Raw genomic sequence first — 19,921 nt, 5'->3', positions numbered from 1 at the left:
GAACATGACCCAGGTCAGCCCCAGGGTCAGTCAGTCCTAGAACTTCTGCTAGAACTCTTGGCACTGAGTTCCTCTGCCAGTCTTGCTAAAAGGTAGGATGGAAACCAGGAGATTCTGAGGGCCATCCTCTCAGCCATCTAGGGGGATCTGCTTGAGAACGAATCCAGAACAAAGGAGAATAGGACTGAGTGTTGAGATGAGTCAGATTTCTGAATGCATCATTTGAGTGCCTAGATCCAGGGTGACAGATCTACCCAAGAATTTTGCAATCACACAGAGCAATCCAATTGTCTTTATTCCCCCTTAAACCAATTAGGGCTTCCCAAGTGGTGCAGTGGTAAAGAATCTGCTTGCCAATGCAGGAGACTCAGGAGATGTGGGTTCAGTCCCTGGGTTGGGAAGATCCCCTGGAGAAGGAAATGGTAACTCTTTCCAGTATTCTTGCCTGAGAAGTTCCATGGGTTGAGGAGCCAGGTGGGCTACAGTCAGTTGGGTCGCAAAGAGTTGGACACGACTGAGCATGCACTCATGCAATACATATGCATACAAATCAATAGAGACGGGCTTCTATTGTTCGAAACAAAAATAGTCCTTATTAATGGTCCTACAGCAAAGTAGGGGAGCAAGCTGAGTCCATCACTCATGATAACATATGACAATAAAAATGCTCAGAAATGTCATGGGGGTAGAGGGAGGGGAGCCTTTCCCAATCTGCTGGATTTGGGGACAAGATGACCAAGAAAGGGACTCTCTGAGCTTAGTCATAATGGATGAGTGGCAACATGTGATATGCTGGGAAGAAGGAAGAATGTGGATTAAAAACAAGCTACAATCCACTGAACACACTACTTTTTTAAAGTGGCATTATGTTTTAGAAAGATTTAGACCTGAAATGATTTACCTAAAAAAACACCTTTTGTATTAAAAAATGGAGACTCCAATTGTATAAATTGATGGATATGGGGCAGTTTATTCCTTTATGATGCCATACAAACCTGGCTGCATTGGTGAGTTAACTATTCGCAGACTCATCCGTCTAATTCTGTAAGAATTCTGAAAGGGAAATATGCCCACAGGAGAGGATTGAATCTACTGTAGTGATCCACAAGCCTGGAGGTTCATCAGGTACATCACCCAAAAGAGTGAAAACGCATGGACACATGGACCCCTGCCCCCGACCTAGTGAAACTCAGAGTGGGGTCTAGTGTTTCATTCAAGTTCCTCAGGTGATTTTGATGCGCAGCCAGTTTGGAGTGTATAGAATCTAAAGAGGAGAAAAGACGATGTTAGAAAGCAACAGCCGGAAGGGGTGTGATCCATGACTCTCTCCTTGGTTCATAGATGGATGCCTTCTCTTTATGTTTCTGCATAAGGCATCTTCCCTCCTTGAAAATCGCTTTGTCTAAATGTTCCCTTTTTATAAGAAACATGAATTTTGAGGGCTTCTCTGGTGGCTCAGATGGTAAAGAATCCACCTGCAATGCAGGAGACCTGGATTCAATTCCTGGGTTTGGAAGATGCCCTGGAGAAAGGAATGGCTACCCAATCCAGTATTCTTGCCTGGAGAATCCCATGGACAGAGGAGCCTGGCAGGCTACAGTTCATGGGGTCACACAGAGTCAGGCACGACACAGCAACTAACACTCACTTTCCGTTCAACCTGTAACAATGACCTTGCCTATAACTTCTTTCTGCTGCTACTTCTTCCCCATTTTGCTCTCTGCCAATGCTTAGTTTGAAAGACCTCCAAATTCCCCATGAAACTCAGTCACTCTCTTCCTGTCCCTTCTCCTTTCTGTGAAGTTTGGCTTGATTTATTCTCCGCTCTTGGGCTACGGTTGCCTTTTCTGACTCCTTCTTGATCCACGGAGGGGAGATTTTTTATCACTAGTTGGCTGTTATGTTCTTGCTGTGTCTGTCTTGGCTTTTGAATGAATTCCAAAAATAATCCTTTGTAACCTGTAATTTTATCTCCACATTGTCTTTTGTTTTTCTTCACGTTGCTGGAACCGTGACAGAAAATTCTCAGCGTAATTCCGATCAGCATCTATTTATGACAGATCCAAAAAGACTGTTTAGCCTTAGGCAGATGTGTCTCTAACTTTGAATCTCTCAGTGCTTTTGGACATAGCAGGGAATTCATAGATGAAACTGGCTTAAGAATGCTATATATTTATTTCAATTGAACAAAAATTTATTGAGCACTTACTATGCTTCAAAACTTGGGGATATAACCCATTAGGTGTAGTCACTGATTACCAGAAGCTCTTTTATCAATTAATTAATTAATTTTTGGCTGTGCTGGGTCTTCGTTAATGTGGACGGGCTTTCTCTAGTTGCAGAGATCGGGGGCTACTCTCTAGTTTCGGTGCCCAGGCTTCTCTTCGCAGTGTCTTCTCTTGCAGAGCTTGGGGTCTACGGAGTTCTGGCTTCAATAGTTGCAGCGCGTGGGCTTTGAGTTGTGGCACATGGGCCTAGTTGCCCCAAGGAATGAGAAATCTGCCTGGACCAGGGAAGGAACCCATGTCCCCTACATTGGCAGGTAGAAGTCCACCAGGGAAGTCCGCCAGAAGCTCTTGTCTGAGCAGAGAAGACAAATGTAGATCCCTTATTGAGACAGTGTGACCAATGACATGTAAATGATAGGCATAAAATACTAGAGGAACTCATGCTGCTGAGTTTTGAAAAAAATTTTTTTTTCATTTTAGAGAAAACCTTGAAAGTTCTTTTTTCTTGACTTTTCATCATGGCCATTGGTCCAGAGTATTGAGGATGATTTGATGTGACTTGACGCTTTCTAGTGCTTTTCAGATACATTTTAAATCCTTGGAGTGGACTAGAGGGGGCCTGGTCCTTGCCCACTTGCTCTGCCTGAGTATGAGTTGCCCTATTCCAAGGATGATTTTTCTTATAGCACTGGTGCTCTTTCATTAAGCCAAGTCTATATACTTCCTCCCACTTCAAGACCTGAGCACTGGCCTCTGCCTGGAACATCTTTGTCCAGCCCACTAGCCAACCCTTCTACTCCCTGTGGCCTTCAGATTAAAAGCAATTTCTCTAACAAGAACTTTCCTGGATCCCCCAATCTCCTTCCTTGTGTCACAATCATACCCTGAGATCATTTGATCTTCTACTTTTATGGCTGCAGACATGTTTTCTGAAAATTATGTTTGGATATAGATGACAAATTGTGATTCTGTACTGACGTTTATATTTATCCTAGTTTTAAAAAAATAGACACTAAATTAAGGTAAAGACAAAGTTAATTCCCTGAAAGTCACTCTTTGTGAAAGCATTCCACCTGCACCTACTGCTGCTGCTACGTCACTTCAGTCGTGTCCGACTCCGTGCGACCCCATAGACGGCAGCCCACCAGGCTCCCCCGTCCCTGGGATTCTCCAGGCAAGAACACTGGAGTGGGGTGCCATTTCCTTCTCCAATGCATGAAAGGGAAAAGGGAAAGTGAAGTCGCTCAGTCGTGTCCGACTCTTAGTGGCCCCATGGAGAGTAGCCCACCAGGCTCCTCTGTCCATGGGCTTTTCCAGGCAAGAGTCCTGGAGCGGGGTACCATCAGAACAGCCATAACTAAGCAAATGAGAGTGTCTGTTTGGCATGACACGAGTCCCAGGCAGCAAAGAGATTTTTATCTCGTGTTAGTTCTGAAAGATTGTTGGTGGCTGTCTGGGGCCTGGGCTCTGTTGAAGATTCTGCATGAGACCCTTGCTTGCTTCAGAGTGAAAACAAATGTCCTAATTGATGAGCAGTATCTCCTGTGGGCATAGAGAAGAAGGATTTTACATGTCTAGGTGGCTGGGAATTGGATTAACTTGCTGCATAAATGAAAACGAAAAATCTTCTTAGTATTTTCAGCAGATGCTGAACAAAATTTTGTCCTCATTATTTTAAATTTATGCATAATTTACAAACAGTAAAATCCATACTGCTGGGAGTAGAGTTCTGAGTGTTTCGACAAATGTATCCAGTTACGTAACCCCTACCACACAATCATGACACACATGAGTTTCATTACCCCTCATATTCCCTTGCACCCTTTGCGGTCTGCTTCTCATCTCACTCCTAGCTCTTGGTAACTGCTGATGTGTTTTCTAATCCTTATAGTTTTGCTCTTGCAAGAATCTTATACAAATGGAACCAAAAGGATGTGGCCATTTGTGTCTGGCTTTTTTCACTTACCATAATGCCTTTGAGAGTCATTCATATTGTTGTGTGGGAACTGAGTTTTAATGCAAGTTCGTAAAAAAATATCTACCCATAAAATATACTTTCATTTACCTATATAAGTATTTATTCAACAAATATCTGATCATTAATATGCTTATGAATATGAAGAAATATCTATAAGCATGTTTCTTCCCTTTCCAAATATCTACCTGTCATCCATCTCTCTATCTATCTACCATCTATGTGCTTTTAATCTATGTCACAAGGTAAATTATATGAATGTTGAAAAATAGTAGGTTCTAAAGGAGTTCAGAGAAGATAGAGAGTATTTGTTTACAATTTGGGGGTGTTTTCATAAATTAATGACGTTGCATTGAGTTTTGGAGAATGGCTAGGACATTTCCTTCAGGAAATATCAGACATCACTCAGAAGTTATCAAAGTTTTCTCTTTTGCTTCTCAGGGATTAATCAAGATTTTATTATATCTAGCCCAAACTTATAGCTATGTGCAAGCAGGAAAAAGAATGGTCCAGAAGCTGAGACATTTTATCTTTTTTTCTTTTTAACTCTAACATTTACCAAGCATATACTAGTTGTAAAGTGCAGTGTAAGGTACTCTGGGAAATATAAAAAAATAAGCAACACATACTTTTATCTACTTGATTTATTACTTATTTATGCCCTCACTTTCCTTTATTCTAGCCCTGTTTTTCCATTTCCTCTCTTCCTATCTCGTTTCATAAACAAAAGACAGCTTCCAAAAATGCAGGGGAAATAAATCATTGAAAATGTTGGGACAAAGAGATAATATGGGTCAGAAAACAGTCCAAAGATGTGTTGACCCACCTCTCAGGAATGTGTGCCAAATGGTTTTATAGAGACACCAGAGCTGGGCTGAAGATTGGGCTGTATATTTTCCGGAGACTCAAATAAATAGAGAAATAAACTCAGCTAAAAGAGCCATACTGTCCGCAAGATAACGACAAACCAGTTCCTCAAGGTTTTCATCTTGCTGACCTGAGAAAAATTCCCTCCCTTGGGTCTTCATAAAGAAAACACTTTTTGATCCAGAGAATAACATCCTGGCCTCCATCCCAGCTATAAATGGAGGAGCAGAGTTTGCTGGGCTGCCTCCTACCGTATCCCTCAGCGAAAGCCAACATCGGAAGAGCATGCAAAGTTCAATTCTGTCAAGTGAATTTGACAACAGTCAGAATGATGCCGTTCAGACACACGGTTCTCAGAGGGTAGGGTTTGATCCCAGGGTAAAACTCATCATTTGTAGAGAACAGATGAATAGCATGTCCTTCAGGCACTCCTCCATAACTGTCTATTCTCATAGACAGAATTTTGATAAGATTTGAACAACATAGAGTTATCTGACAAGTAACTGGAGTACACCTCTTCAGTGTTTGCATTAAGGGCTGGTATGTGCATTTTGACACTGATCAGACAGAAGGTAGGATATGATTTCTTATTTAAAAAATAGCAAAAAAATCACTACCACCGCTACCCAATAAATAAATAAATAAATAAATAAATAGAAGAATGGTGCAGAATTTTTAAAAACCACAAAAGTAAAAATGGTATATTTGGAGTAAAAAAAAAAAAAAGAACATTAGGGGGTGACTATATAACTGAACGGAATTTTCACTGGCTTCAGTGAGCAGTATTCTGTTTCAGTTATTAGGCAAATATTTGTTTATTCTGGTAAACTCTGTTTCAAAATTTAATAAAAAATCATGGAGACTATTTAAAGCATATTTAAACAGAGATTGTTTTTCTTTGGCACAATGGTATGCTTATTGTAAAACGAGGCAGGATGCTAAGAGCTTTAAATGTATCCTGAGGTTTCAATATTCTATAGCATTCCTATGTACAGGCTTCTGTTTTTATCTTCCTTTTATGGAAAAGCAAACTAACATTCAGGTGAGTTCAGTGATTTATTCAGCATCACACAGCTTGTAAGTAACAGAGCCAGGATTCAAAACCAGGTCTCTCTGGAAGCAGAGACTGCATGAATCTTTATTCTTGTTTTTTGTTGAAAAATATTCGGGGTACTTTCCTTGGCAGTCCAGTGTTTAAGACTTTGACTTCTAGTGCAGAGGTTGTGGGTTCGACCCCTGGTTGGGGAGCTAAGATCTCACATGCCTCCTGGCCAAAAAACCAAAACATAAAATTTGTTTTATGTTGTAACAGATGTTGTAACAAATTCAATAAAGACTTTTTAAAAATGTACACTTTAAAAAAATAAATAAAAACAAAAACATTTTTGACACGAAGGATATAAGTTTTATATTAAACTCCCAAGTTGCTATTGCCCAGTTTATGATACAAAATATTAGGAATAAAGTCTACACTCCTGCACACTCTTCCTTAGTCTCATTCTCCTCTTGCCCACCGCACCCCCAAAGATAGGCACCATCCTTGAAACTGGTATCATTCCCGTGCATGGCTTTATAATTACTTCTCTGTCTTACAAATGAAGACTCACCTTTGACATCTCGTGTGACTTTGCTGTGTCCTGCCTGACCTTGAGGTGAGAAATCAGTTGATAAGTATCTAGAAAATAACTTTATTTTACAGAAAACACACAAGGTGTTTTGCATAGTTTAATGAGGTTTTCAAGACTGTAACTACTGTGGAGGTTTTTTTTTTTAAGCATTTTGGTTCAGAAGATGATCATGTTGTCACCATTTGAGAAAATCATGTCACCAACAGCAATTCCCCTGGTGGTACTTAATTTGCTACTCAACAAGCCTGTGTCAGTCTGCCTTAGTCACTGCTTCGTTCATGGTGGTTCTGCTCTTTTAAAGCATTTCCCATGGAATGCGAGAAAATACTTGCAGTCACATATGATTGCAAATCATAGTTGTAAAAATATATGTATATATAGGACAGATAAAGAACTTCTACAACTCAACAACATTAATAACCAAACAACTCTATTAGAAACAAGCAAAGGCCATTTGCATAGACCTTCCTCCAAAGAAGAGAACAACAAGTACATGAAAAGAGGCTCCATGTTGTTAATAATTAGGGATGTGCAAATCAAAGCCACAGTGAGACATCATGTCATGCCCATTAGGATAGCTCTCATCAAAAAGGCAGAAAATAAGTATTGGTGAGAATGTGGAGAAGTTGGAGCTCTTGTGCATTGCTTGTGGGAATGTAAAATGTTACAGCCACTGTAGAAAATGGTATGTTGGTTCCTCAAAAAAAAAAAAAAATTAAACAGAATTATCAATAATCCAACAAGTCCACTCCTGGGTACATACCTAAAAGAATTGAAAGCAGAAACTCAAACAGACATTTCTATACCCATGTTCACAGCAACATTATTCACAAGGCCAAAAAATGAAAGCAACCCATGTGTCCATCAGTAGATGAATGGATCTACAACGGAATGAAATAAACCAGCCTCAGATGGTTATACTCTATTTCCCATTAAAATGACAGTTTGGCATTGTGTTGATTTTTTAAAAAATCTATCCTTTTAAAATTTATTTATCACCAGACTGTGCTGCTTATGGGATCTTAGTTCCCTGACCAGGTGTTGAACCTGCACACTCGGCATTGAAAGTGCAGACTCCTAACTGCTGGACCATCAAGGAATTCCCTCTTGTTGATTTTTTTTTTTTATGACTTTATAAATATCTTTTTTTAACATTTGTTTATTTTATTATTATTATTTTGGCTGTGGTGGGTCTTTGCTGCTGCGTGTGGGCTTTTCTCTAGTTGCTGTGAGCAGGGGCTAGCTATTCTTTGTTGTGGTGCTCGGGCTTCTCGTTGTGGTGGTTTCTCCTATTGTGGAGCACAGGCTCTAGCCATGCGGGCTTCAGTAGTTCGGGCTCACAGGCTCTAGAGCACAGGCTCAGTAGCTGGGGCCCACCGACTTAATTGCTCCAAAGTGTGTGGGATCGTCCCGGACCACAGATCCCATTTGTGACTCTTGCATTGCAAGGTGGATTTTTAACCACTGGACCATCAGGGAAGCCCTTTAGATATCTTTAATGGAAGAATGAAGTAATGTTCTAGAATTATCTTTCCTTCTTCATGGATTTCAGTTCAGTTCAGTTGCTCAGTTGTGTCCAACTCTTTGCGACCCCACGGACTGCAGCACGCCAGGCTTCCCTGTCCATCACCAACTCCTGGAGCTTACTCACTCATGTCCATTGAGCTAGTGATGCCATGGATTTAACGCCCCTCAAAGCGGAATGTTTCTACCCCCAAGGGAAAACAAAATTCCTTTCTTATTCTTGATCATTTGCTCAGAATTATGCCACAATTTAGTTTGCTTCACAGTAGAGCCTTGATTCTCTGGTTTATCTTGACTTCTGAAATTATTATGTGTGTAGGTAAGTTTTATTATGTATGAATTTCATAGGGATAGCAAAGAGTATGTTATAAACTATTTATTATCAAAAGAACACATTTGGTCTGAGAGAATTGTGAGCTACCACTCTAGGGTGGATGGTTGGGAGTGGTACTTCTGATAGTACTGCTGCTGCTGCTGCTAAGTCGCTCAGTCGTGTCCAGCTCTGTGCGACCCCATAGACGGCAGCCCACCAGGCTCCTCTGTCCCTGGGATTCTCCAGGCAAGAACACTGGAGTGGGGTGCCATTTCCTTTTCCAATGCATGATAGTAGTGCATGCATCCTCAAATTTACTTGGAAAAAATATTTTTTATAGCAATTAAAAAAAATCATGCTACCAGCAGTGTATTTGAGGGATGGTTTGTCATTCCACATCTTCACTACTACTTGGCATCTGCTGGTTTCTGCCAATCTATGTGAATGATGTGAGTTGGGTTCCACTTTCATTTTTTAACTATGAAAAATCAATAGATCAGCCCTGCTTATAATTAATAACCATTCTTCATTAATTCACAAATCTGTGACTATTACATATAAAATTTCTTAACATGTGTAGACTTGTTTCTGAACTTTCTGTTCTGTCCCATTGTTCTGTTTGAGTATTCTATGGAAATATCCATCTGCCTTAATTATCATAGCTTTATGATAAGTCTTTATAAAACTGATTCCTTTCGCTACTAATATATATTTCCTCCAAAGCAATCTAATATTTAGCAATGTAGCTGTATGGTGAGCCTCTGGAATAAATTAGTTGTAAATTACACAAGGGTAAGTAAATATTGAAATTCTGAATAAAAGTGTTGGGGATAATCCAAATAAGTGGAAGCAAATTTTCCCAAGGTGAGGATTTTGATTTGAAAGCAATGGGTGTCAAGCTTCCTTTTGTGATTTGACAATGATTAGATTACCTGACTGTCCCCTGAGACCACTTTTAGTAGCTGACATTATAACAAGATCAGTGCATATAAAGGAGCAACCATATAATCCTGCAATCCCAGTCTTGGTCATATATCTGGAGAAAAGCTTGATCTGAAAGAATGCATGCACTCCCATGTACATTGCAGCACTGTTTACACTAGCCAAGACATGAAAATAACCTAAATGCCTGTCAACAGATGACTGGATAAAGAAAAATATGGAATATTACTCAGTCATAAAAAAGAGTGAAATCATGCCATTTGCAGAAACATGAATGGATCTAGAAATTGTCATGCTGAGTGAAGTAAGTCAGACAGAGAAAGGGAAATATAGTATGACATACCTTATATGTGGAATCTAAAAAGAAATGATACAAATGAATTTACTAATAAAACAGAGACTCACAGACTTAGAAAACAAGCTTATGGTCACCAGTGAGGAAGGGATAGTTAGGGAGTTTGGCATGGACATGTACAGTCTACTATTTTTTAAAATGGATAACCAGCAAGGACCTACTGTATAGCACAGGGAACTCTGCTCAATGTTATGTGGCAGCCTGGATGGGAGGGGAGTTTGGGGGAGAATGTATACATGTATATGTATGGCTGAATCCCTTCATCATTCCACTGAAATTATCACAACACTGTTAATCAGCTGTGTTGTTGTTCAGTCACTCAGTCGTATTAGACTGTTTGTGACCCCATGGACTGCAACACGGAGAAGGCAATGGCACCCCACTCCAGTACTCCTGCCTGGAAAATCCCATGGACGGAGGAGCTTGGTAGGCTGCAATCCATGGGGTCGCTGAGGGTCAGACACGACTGAGTGACTTCACTTTCACTTTTCACTTTCATGCATTGGAGAAGGAAATGGCAACCCACTCCAGTGTTCTTGCCTGGAGAATCCCAGGGACGGCGGAGCCTGGTGGGCTTCCGTCTATGGGGTCACACAGAGTCGGACACGACTGAAGTGACTTAGCAGCAGCAGCAGGACTGCAACACACCAGGCTTCCTTATCCTTTACCATCTCCCAAAGTTTGCTCAAACTCATGTCCATTGAATTGGTGATGCCATCCAATCATCTCATCCTCTGTCATTCCCTTCTCCTCCTGCCTTCACTCTTTCCCAGCATCAGGGTCTGTTCCGATGAATTGGCTCCTTGCATCAGGTGGCCAAAGTATTAGAGCTTTAGCTTCAGCATCAGTCCTCCCAATGAATATTGGGTTATATCCCAATACAAAATAGAAAGTTCAAAAAAAATAAAAGCAATGAGTGTCAAGTTTTCTTTTTTGATTTTGCAATGATTATATCACCAAACTGTCCACTGACACAACTTTTAGTAGTGACATAATAATAAGATCAATATATATAAAAGTGCTCTTAACTTTATGCCGTCATTGGTGCCTCCAACTTATGCCTCCAACTTAAATATCAATCTATTTTTTTTTGCTGACATATAGTTGATTTACAATGCTGTGCTAGCTTCAGGTTACAGCAAAATGATTCAGTTATACCTACTGAATATATATGTGTGATTTATGATTTTTCTCAGAAGCCCTGTTTCTTTATAAGTCATTAAACCCTTGAAGGCTGCATGAGCACCTCACAGCCTGTGCCCCAGTCCATCTCGGCTCCAAGGCCATTCACAGAGTCAGGTTATCTCAGTACCGTGGCTTCATGGTATTTGTGATTACAGTTGGCCTGCTGTGGGTTTTCCATCTACAGATTGAAAATATTTTTTAAAGAGTACAGAAATTTCTAGAAAGCAAAACTTGAAATAGTTGCATGAGAGAAACTACTTAGATAATGTTTACAGTGTGTGGAAGAATCTAGAGATGATTGAAAGTGTACGGGAGGATGTGGGTAGGTTACATCAAATGCTGTGCCATGTCATATAAGAGACTGGAATGTCTGCAGGGTTTGGTATCCTGGGGGCCCCTGAAATCAATCCCCCACAGATCCTGAGGGATAATTGTATTAATGTTCATTCCTCTTGTCTTCCCTGGTCACATCATGTTGTGTTTATCCCAGATGCACAAAAGTGGATTAGTGACTCATGGTGATTCATTAAGGTGTAAAAATAGTGTAAGGAGACTTCCAGTTTTAGCTCTAATTTGTAAAATGTCTGAAAACTGTCACTGTCATCCTTAAAATAAGAAAAAGACAGACAAAGAAATGAATGACTTTTATTGGATCCATCAAAGAGCTGAGGCCTTAGAGCAAACCACCATCCCCAAACCTGGTGCGTCAGGCACGTTCAGGGAGACACAGTACCTGAGACCTGCTAACTTGGAACAGAATCTTGAGCCATAGAGCAACAGGAGTATTTAAATGATAAATTTGACACATTGTTGGAGGTTGAGTGTGGAGGCACTACAGAAAGGGAAGGAAAAGGAATAACTTGACAGTGGAAATGCCTGGAAACACTACCTCAAACCAAATGATCAAAGTTAACAACCACAGTGATGAGTGACAAGTAATGTTAATAGCATGAATTCTTGATAGAGTGTGATGAGAATAGGATTTTACCTCTGTGGACTTCCTCCCCCAAACACATAACCCTGGTAAAAGTATGAGAAGCAACAACCCCCAACTGAGGGATTTTTTTTTTTCTTTTTTTACAAAATACCTAATCAGCATTCCTTGAAACTGTCAAGGTCACCAAAGATAAGCAAAGCCTGGGAAACTTGTTACCGACAAGAGGAGCCAAAGGAGACACGACAACAAAATGTAATGTGGCAAAACCTAAGGAAATCTGAATAAAGTATGCACTTTAGCTAACAATTATGAATCAACATTGGTTCATTAGTTGTGCCAAATGAACCATAGCAACATAAGATGCTGGCAATAAGGGAAACTGGGTGTGTAATAATATATGGGAACTCCCTGTTTACAACTTTTCTGTAAATCTAAAACTATTCTTTTCACTTTCATGCATTGGAGAAGGAAATGGCAACCCACTCCAGTGTTCTTGCCTGGAGAATCCTAGGGATGGTGGAGCCTAGTGGGCTGTTGTCTATGGGGTCGCACAAAGTCAGACACAACTGAAGTGACTTAGCAGCAGCAGCAGCATTCTTAGAAAAGCTTATTAAAAATAGTAATGAAAAGGACTTTCCACAAAGAGGGATTTCCCTGACAGTCCAGTGGTTAAGACTCTGTGCTTTCAATGCAGAGGGCACAGGTTTAATCCCTGGCTGGGAACTAGTTCCCACGTGTTGTGTGGCATGGCCAAAAAATAAAAATAAATTAAAAAAATTAAAACATAGTAATGAGGAAAATAGAAATACTATAGGTCTCAAAGTAATGTCATAAAAATAAATAGAGGTCTTCCCTGGTAGCTCTGTGGCAAAGAATCCGCCTGCCAGTGCAGGAGATAACGGGTTTCATCCCTGGTCCAGAAAGATCCCACATGCTGCAGGGCAACTAAGCCCATGCACCTCAACTATCGAGCCTGTGTTCTAGAGCCTGGGAGCTGCAACCACTGAGCCCATACACCACAACTACTGAGCCCATGTGCTGTAACTACTGAAGCCTGCGAGTCCTAGAGCCTGAGCTCTGCAACGAGAGAAGCCGCCCCCGTGAGAAGCCCACACACCACGACTAGGAAGTAGCCTACACTCGATGCAGCTCGAGAAAAGCCTGCACAGCAACAAAGATCCAGCACAGCGAAAAATAAATAAAATTATTTAAAAAAATAGTAACCAAGGCTCTGTGAATTCAATTATTTTGGACAAGGCACTGAAGAAGGAAAAGGTGAAGAGGAAGCATGATGGTAACTCGCTGAAAGTTGGATTTTATTGAACTGTCACTCCAGTGAATTCCAGTCTCCTGTGCTCCATCTCAGTTCTGTCACAAAGCATGTTGTGAAGCCATCAGAGCTCTTGTGTCATTTGCAAACAAAGCTTTTCACTATATTAATTGAATGTTTAAAGAACAAGCATAAAAGAATATATTCCAGGCTGGTGGTATGTGAATCTTATTTTTAAAGGGAAAATAAAAAAGGCTAACATTGCAGAGGCATCATTCAAGACTGCATCTCTGATAGCAAAAACAGGTACAAGTCACACTGCTCCTGAGAATCTCGTAAAAGCAGATGCAAAAGTAATGACAAATCTTACGCTCACAGAGAGAAAGCAGAACAAACTGTGGCAAGATTCCTTCCTTAGAAGACCCTCCTTGTGGTTGTAGGTTCTCAGTGAATAACACGTGGAACCCCTACTGTTCTCTCACTTGTAAGCCAACTGACATTTACCCTACTGTTGCACAAAATCACTGGTCAGCTGAGTATAAACTGATTCTTGGCCAACGTGTGTTATGTAGGATGGAGGTACGTTCAACACTGTTTTCCTACTGATTACTGAAAACTCCTGTCATGGAAGATACAATTTTTATTCAATTAACCATTACTCCCTGAGCCCTGCCAGAGACTGCAGAGTGTGTTGGAGTCAGGGAGGGTCAATGGCCGCAGCCAGGTCAGACACTGGTCCTTAACTAAGAGAGGTCACACTTAGATGTCAACCCATCTGTATGCCACCCTTGGATATTAGCCACCGACAGCCTTCGGTGATCAATAACATTCCCTCTAACCTTGATTCAAGGTTGAAGGAAATTGCATAAATTATGCAGATTATAAAATAATGCAATTTGGGGTTATGTCTTTGCAGCAAACTGAACAACGGAACGAGCAGTGACAATATTCTTTCCTAACACAAGCTAGTTGTAAATAGAAAGATGTTCACAGAAGCTTTTTTTGTTTTGTTATATTGGCTGATTAGGTTTGCAAAGATAATTTTTGCACACGGTGAAAACTTTTCTAACTTTTTGTTTTCTATTGGCAAAGTTGTGATCGTTTCAGGTCCATAGCAGAGGAACTCAGCCATACATATACCTGTATCCATTCTCCCCCAAACTCCCCTCCCATCCAGGCTGCCACATAACATTGAGCAGAGCTCCCTGTGCCCTACAGTAGGTCCTTGTTGGTTATCCATTTTAAACACAGCAGTGTGTGCATGTCGATCCCAAATTCCCTAACTACCCTTCCCCCAATGGTAACCATAAATTCATTCTGTAATCCTGAGAGACTGTTTCTTTTTTGTAAATAAGTTCATTTAAGCATCCTTCCCAAAGCTGTACTGCCAGGTGACATCACCCAACATCCTAGAAGGAGAATTAGGGGTTTCCTTCTTGGAGAGTTGAACCAGAGGGATTCTGGACTCAGAAAATCTAGGAACAACTGTAGATCGGGTACTTACTGAAAATAGGGGAAAGAATGTTATTCAGTCACTAAATCATGTCCAAAGTTTTGTGACTCCATGGAGTGCAGCATGCCAGGCTTCCCTGTCCTTTACTATCTCCTGGAGTTTGCTCAAACTCCTGTCCATTGAGTTGATGATGCTATCTAACCATCTCATTCTCTGCCACTCCCTTCTCTTTTTGCCTTCAATCCTTCTCAGCATCAAGGTCTTTTCCAATGAATCAGGTGGTAGAGTATTGAGGGAAAGTATAGAAACATATATATTAAATGATTAGATCATTCTCCTTGGCTTGTGGAAGGCTGCCAGTCAGGCTACGCTTTCAGGAAGGTGATGGCAAAATCATTTCTCAGGAACATGGATTAGCCAAGAGAAAAGATGTTCTGATGTCAATAGCTGGGATTCTCTCAATCAAACAACCTTAACTGAACTGTGTGAGTCAAAAGCTCTCCTCAGGCACACAGATTCCTATTAGCTTAGTGGTGTCTTGGCAGTGACGACCACCAAGAAGCAAAGAAAATCTCTTTCGTGAGTGATGCGATGGGGCAGGAAACGAGACTTTGAAAGGAAGCAGGAGAAGCGAACTTTAAAAATCCTTTTATACGGAGTGAAGTAAGTCAGAAAGACAGAGATACATATCATATATTAATGCATATATATGGAATCTAGAGAGATAGTACCGAATAATTTATTTGCAGGTCAGCAATGGAGAAAGAGACATAGAGAACAGACTTATGGACACGGGGAGAGGGGAGGAGAGGGTGAGATGTATGGAGAGAGTGACATGGAACCTTATATTACCATATGTAAAATAGATAGCCAATGGGAATTTGCTGTATGTCTCAGGAAACTCAAGCAGAGGCTCTGTATTAACCTAGAGGGGTGGGATGGGTCAGGAGATGGGAGGGAGGTTCAAGAGGGAGGGGATATATGTATATATACCTATGACATGCCTGTTGAGGTTTGTCAGAAAACAGCTAAATTCTGTAAAGCAATTATCCTTCAATTAAAAAATAAATTTAAAAATCCTTTTATTTATGTCCATAAAAACAAGAGAAAATATTGTATAGTAAAACAGAAATAGGATGCTATAAGTAAAAAGGAATATTAGATGAGAAAAAGTTTGGGGAGAGTTAAAAAATTGATAGAAGATGAGAAACTCCACATAGATTTTGGAAGATGATTTTGGGAGATTTCCTCACAAACGGTGTGAAAAAAACAAAAGAAACAAGAAATATAGGGGATCAGTTTGATTAAGAATATTAATAGCAGAGGGACTTCTCTGGTGGTCCAGTGGTTGGGAATCTGCCTGCCATGCAGGGGACACAGGTTCGATGCCTGGTCTGGGAAGATTCCATGTGCCCTGGGGCAAATACTGAGTCCACGTGCCGCAAGGAGTCCACGTGCCGCAAGGACTGAGGACCATGTGCCTGAGAGCCGGTGCTCCACAACAAGAGAAGCCACCACAATGAGAAGCCCATGTGTTGCAATGAAGGGTAGCCCCCTTGCTCTAGAGAAACTAGACAAAGCCTGCATGCAGCACTGAAGACCCAGCACAGCCAAAAATTAGTTAATTACTTTTAAAAGGGATAGTAAAGCACAGAGGAAACACATGGAAGAATTTGGGGAAGAATATTTCAATAGAATTTCCACATCTGAAGTGTATGAGCTTCCAGATTGCAAAGGCAAACTCAGCAACTATCTCAATGGATCTTTAAAAAATAAAAGATCTCTCATCATATTAATTTTTAAAATTAATTTTTAAAAGACAGAGAGGTTGCTATAAGGTGGGACAGAGGGAGGGATGAAGGGAGGAAGGGAGAAAGGAGAGAGATACCAAACGATGTCACTGATGTAAAATATACTTTCTGCTTCAATTGTGTGGGGAAAACTGTGGTAATTTAAAAATTTTTAGTAAACATTATTGGTCTGAATGTTGACCAAACTGATTCATTAGAAGGTCTGTGCTGGATGGCATTTCGTTGGTAGAAACACTGCATCCTATTGGCCAGCATCCTTTCTGATGGGCCGGCCACGTGTCTGCTTTGATTGGCTGCTGGCTTCTGTTTTCCTTCACGTTGATTCTCTCCATGGACAGTGTAAACTTAGCTCTAGCAGAGATGCTCTTGCTAATAGCTCAGAGTTTATCAGCAGCATCTGACACTTTGTACAGTCAGAACCACCACCCCTGCCACTTCCGTCAGGCGCCAGAGTTTATAGTGGTGATATGGAAAATAGAAATAGCAGTGGTTCTTTTCCTGCTTTTGAACTTTACAATTACTCCTCCTCTCTTTTTCTTTTCCTCCTCACTTGGTAGTTTTATTAAGTCTCTGGGGAAATGAAAAGCCAGTCTCCTTTGAAAATCAGATTGAGGAATCCTGTCCTCATGCACTAACAGCCCTCACCTCCCTTTCTGAATGATTTCAGACCCTCTGATACCCTGAAAAGGGCTGAGATGGAGACAGTGGAGAATCATACATCTGGTTGACCCCTGGGAGATTTGGCTGTCAGAGGCCCCCATGTGCAACAGTTCTACATAAGAAAACAATTGAGCTTCTGCTTGGTGACACTCTGAGGAGCAGTGAAGTGGTGAGACTCAGCAGATGCAGGGCTTGGTATGTGGAGGGCTTAGTGGCCTGGGGAAAGTGACTGAGGGAGGGATGTAGAATGACTGTGTTTGAACACTTAGCATGTGAAAGGAGAGTCAAGCCCTCTGTGTGGTATGACTCCAGAAGGCAGAAGAGGGTCTCACTGCTGGATGTACATTCAATGGGCAATACAGCAGAGCTAAGAGTTTGGCCTCTGGAGCCAGGCAGACTGGGATGGAGTCATCATTGCTCACCAGCTGTTAACTTTGACCCTGAACAAGTTACTTAAACTATTCGGTGTCCTCCTCTGTCAACTGGAGTGGGTAGCCATTCCCTTCTCCAGGGTATCTTCCCTACCCAGGGATCAAAAGCCGGGTCTCCAGCATTGCAGGCAGATTCTTTACCATCTGAGCCACCAGGGAAGCCCATTATAATAGCTAGTGTTAGTGATAAGTTGTTTCAGTAGTGTCTGACTCTTTGTGACCCCATGGAGGACCCCCAGGCTCCTCCATCCATGGGATTTTTCCAGGCAAGAATATTGGAGCAGGTTGCCTTTTTCTTCTCCAGGGGATCTTTCCAACCCAGGGGTAGAACTCATATGTCTTGCATCTCCTGCATAGGCAGGTGGATTCTTTACCACTTTGCCATCCAGGAAGCCACTGAAATCAGTTAATATATACAAAACATTTAGAGCAGTGCTGGGCATGTCATAGGTGTTCCTGTGTTATGGGACTTAGAAGTGGTGCTCTCTGAGAGCAGCATGAAATACAAGGCATGGAAAGTGATTCTGATACCTGCTTGCCCTCTGAGAACCGTGTTCTCATGGCTGCAGTCAGGCCGCAGCTGGCTGACAGCTTCACAGGGATGGGAGGGTGGGAGGGCTTGTGCCAAGTGCAGGAGGTAGGCTTAGAGAACTTTTCTAGTCCTTTCCACCTCCACCTGATGTGCTCATGTTCCAGCCACTGGTTCTTAAGCTGGTTAGCTGGTCTCGGAGCACTGGTTTTTGGTCTGTGCTGTGCTCAGAGCCACTCATCAGAGCATTACCTGGAGCTGCTTGTCACGCGCATGTCCATCATGGCATCTAGTCCTTGGATGCTTTGCTTGACTACATCATGGGGTGCAGGCTCTGGAATGGAAAACAAGAACCACGTTTTCCCTCCTGTGCATGCTCGGAGAAGAGCTGGCAGGGTCCCTCAGGTCATGAGAAACTCCAAATTTTGGGATGAATTTCATATTTACAAAGCAACAAAACCAGAAAGCTTTGAGCAAGTTGCGAGGAAGGAACTGTGTGTCTCTCAGGGCTGGGAGTCAGAAAGGGCATGAAGTACAATGTATTTTGACACAACCGACTCACAGGCACAAAGCCACACTGTCTGCTGGGCTCGTCTCTCACGCTCCTGCTGCCTGCAGGTGGGAAAATGCTCTCACGGCGAGGACAGGCCAGCCGCGGGTGCCGGGCTCCTTGGCCTCCAACCCCAAGCCTGGAAGGCATGCAATGGCCACGTTCAAATATAGTTCATTCAATGTCTCAGTACACAAAAATAACATGTTATAAAGGCCAGTGTTGGTAGCATGTCTTTATTTTTAATTGCAAAGCCAGTGTGACAACATTAGAGAACTTTTTCAGAACAGAAGGAAACACATCACTCGAAATATCACAGGTCTTCTACAGTTTCTAGAATTTGTCTTTATACTCGATCTCTTTGTTTTTTCTTGTGCTAATAAATTTTTGCACAGTTGTAGCCAGTCTTTTTACTTAGTGTTATAACAGAAAAATGTTTCCAGGATTCATTTCAGTCCTATCACCTACTTTTTTAAGCTACCCAGTTCTGTCTTACATACACTCACTGTATTTTAAATCAGTGAGTCCATATTGTCGGACTTTGCATTGCCATTGATTTTGCAGTGTGATGAAAGTGAAAGTGAAAGTTAGTTGCAGAGTCGTGTCCGACTCTTTGCGATTCCATGGACTATAGCCTGTCCCGCTCCCCTGTCCATGGAATTTTTAGCTCTGGTTTTAGCTCTTCCTATTTTTTTTTTTAAATAGTTTACTTACATTAAGTGGAATTTCTGGATAAATGGAATACATGAGTGTTTTTGTTACTCTTACCTTAGTTTTTAACTTAGAGAGCAATGTCCTTCCAATTAAATAGTGCAGACTGACCACACGTGTTTCTCTCTTCTTTCTCCTCAGATCCTACTCTGCTGGCAGATGGAAAAGTGCCTGTTTGGAAGACCCAAGGTCAGTCAGTTCAGTCAGTTCAGTTGCTCAGTCGTGTCCGACTCTTTGTGACCCCATGAATCACAGCACGCCAGGCCTCCCTGTCCGTCACCAACTCCCGGAGTTCACTCAAACTCATGTCCATCGAGTCGGTGATGCCATCCAGCCATCTCATCCTCTGTCGTCCCCTTCTCCTCCTGCCCCCAATCCCTCCCAGCATCAGGGTCTTTTCCAATGAGTCAACTCTTCACATGAGATGGCCAAAGTATTGGAATTTCAGTTTCAACATCAGTCCTTCCAATGAACACCCAGGACTGATCTCCTTTAGGATGGACTGGTTTGATCTCCTTGCAGTCCAAGGGACTCTCAAGAGTCTTCTCCAAT

At 41.6% G+C, this 19,921-nt stretch overlaps 1 long non-coding RNA gene across 1 annotated transcript in view; it reads right to left on the bottom strand.

Moving 5' to 3' along the window:
* LOC129651306 (uncharacterized) overlaps nt 1-19,527 on the bottom strand; it is a 34,779-nt gene extending 15,252 nt beyond the window's left edge. The window contains exons 1-3 of the long non-coding RNA XR_008714095.1: nt 19,427-19,527; nt 18,671-18,797; nt 18,361-18,442 (exon numbers count right to left, since the gene is read on the bottom strand). This is a non-coding gene — a long non-coding RNA (uncharacterized LOC129651306). The remainder of the gene's footprint in view (nt 1-18,360; nt 18,443-18,670; nt 18,798-19,426) is intronic.
* Between the last annotated feature and the right edge of the window lie 394 nt (nt 19,528-19,921).

Source organism: Bubalus kerabau, chromosome 4 (assembly GCF_029407905.1).
Source record: "Bubalus kerabau isolate K-KA32 ecotype Philippines breed swamp buffalo chromosome 4, PCC_UOA_SB_1v2, whole genome shotgun sequence".
NCBI classification, from domain to species: Eukaryota; Metazoa; Chordata; class Mammalia; order Artiodactyla; family Bovidae; genus Bubalus; species Bubalus kerabau.
The sequence above is the reverse complement of the archived record's forward strand: the minus strand, read 5'-3'. Positions and strand labels throughout refer to the sequence as shown.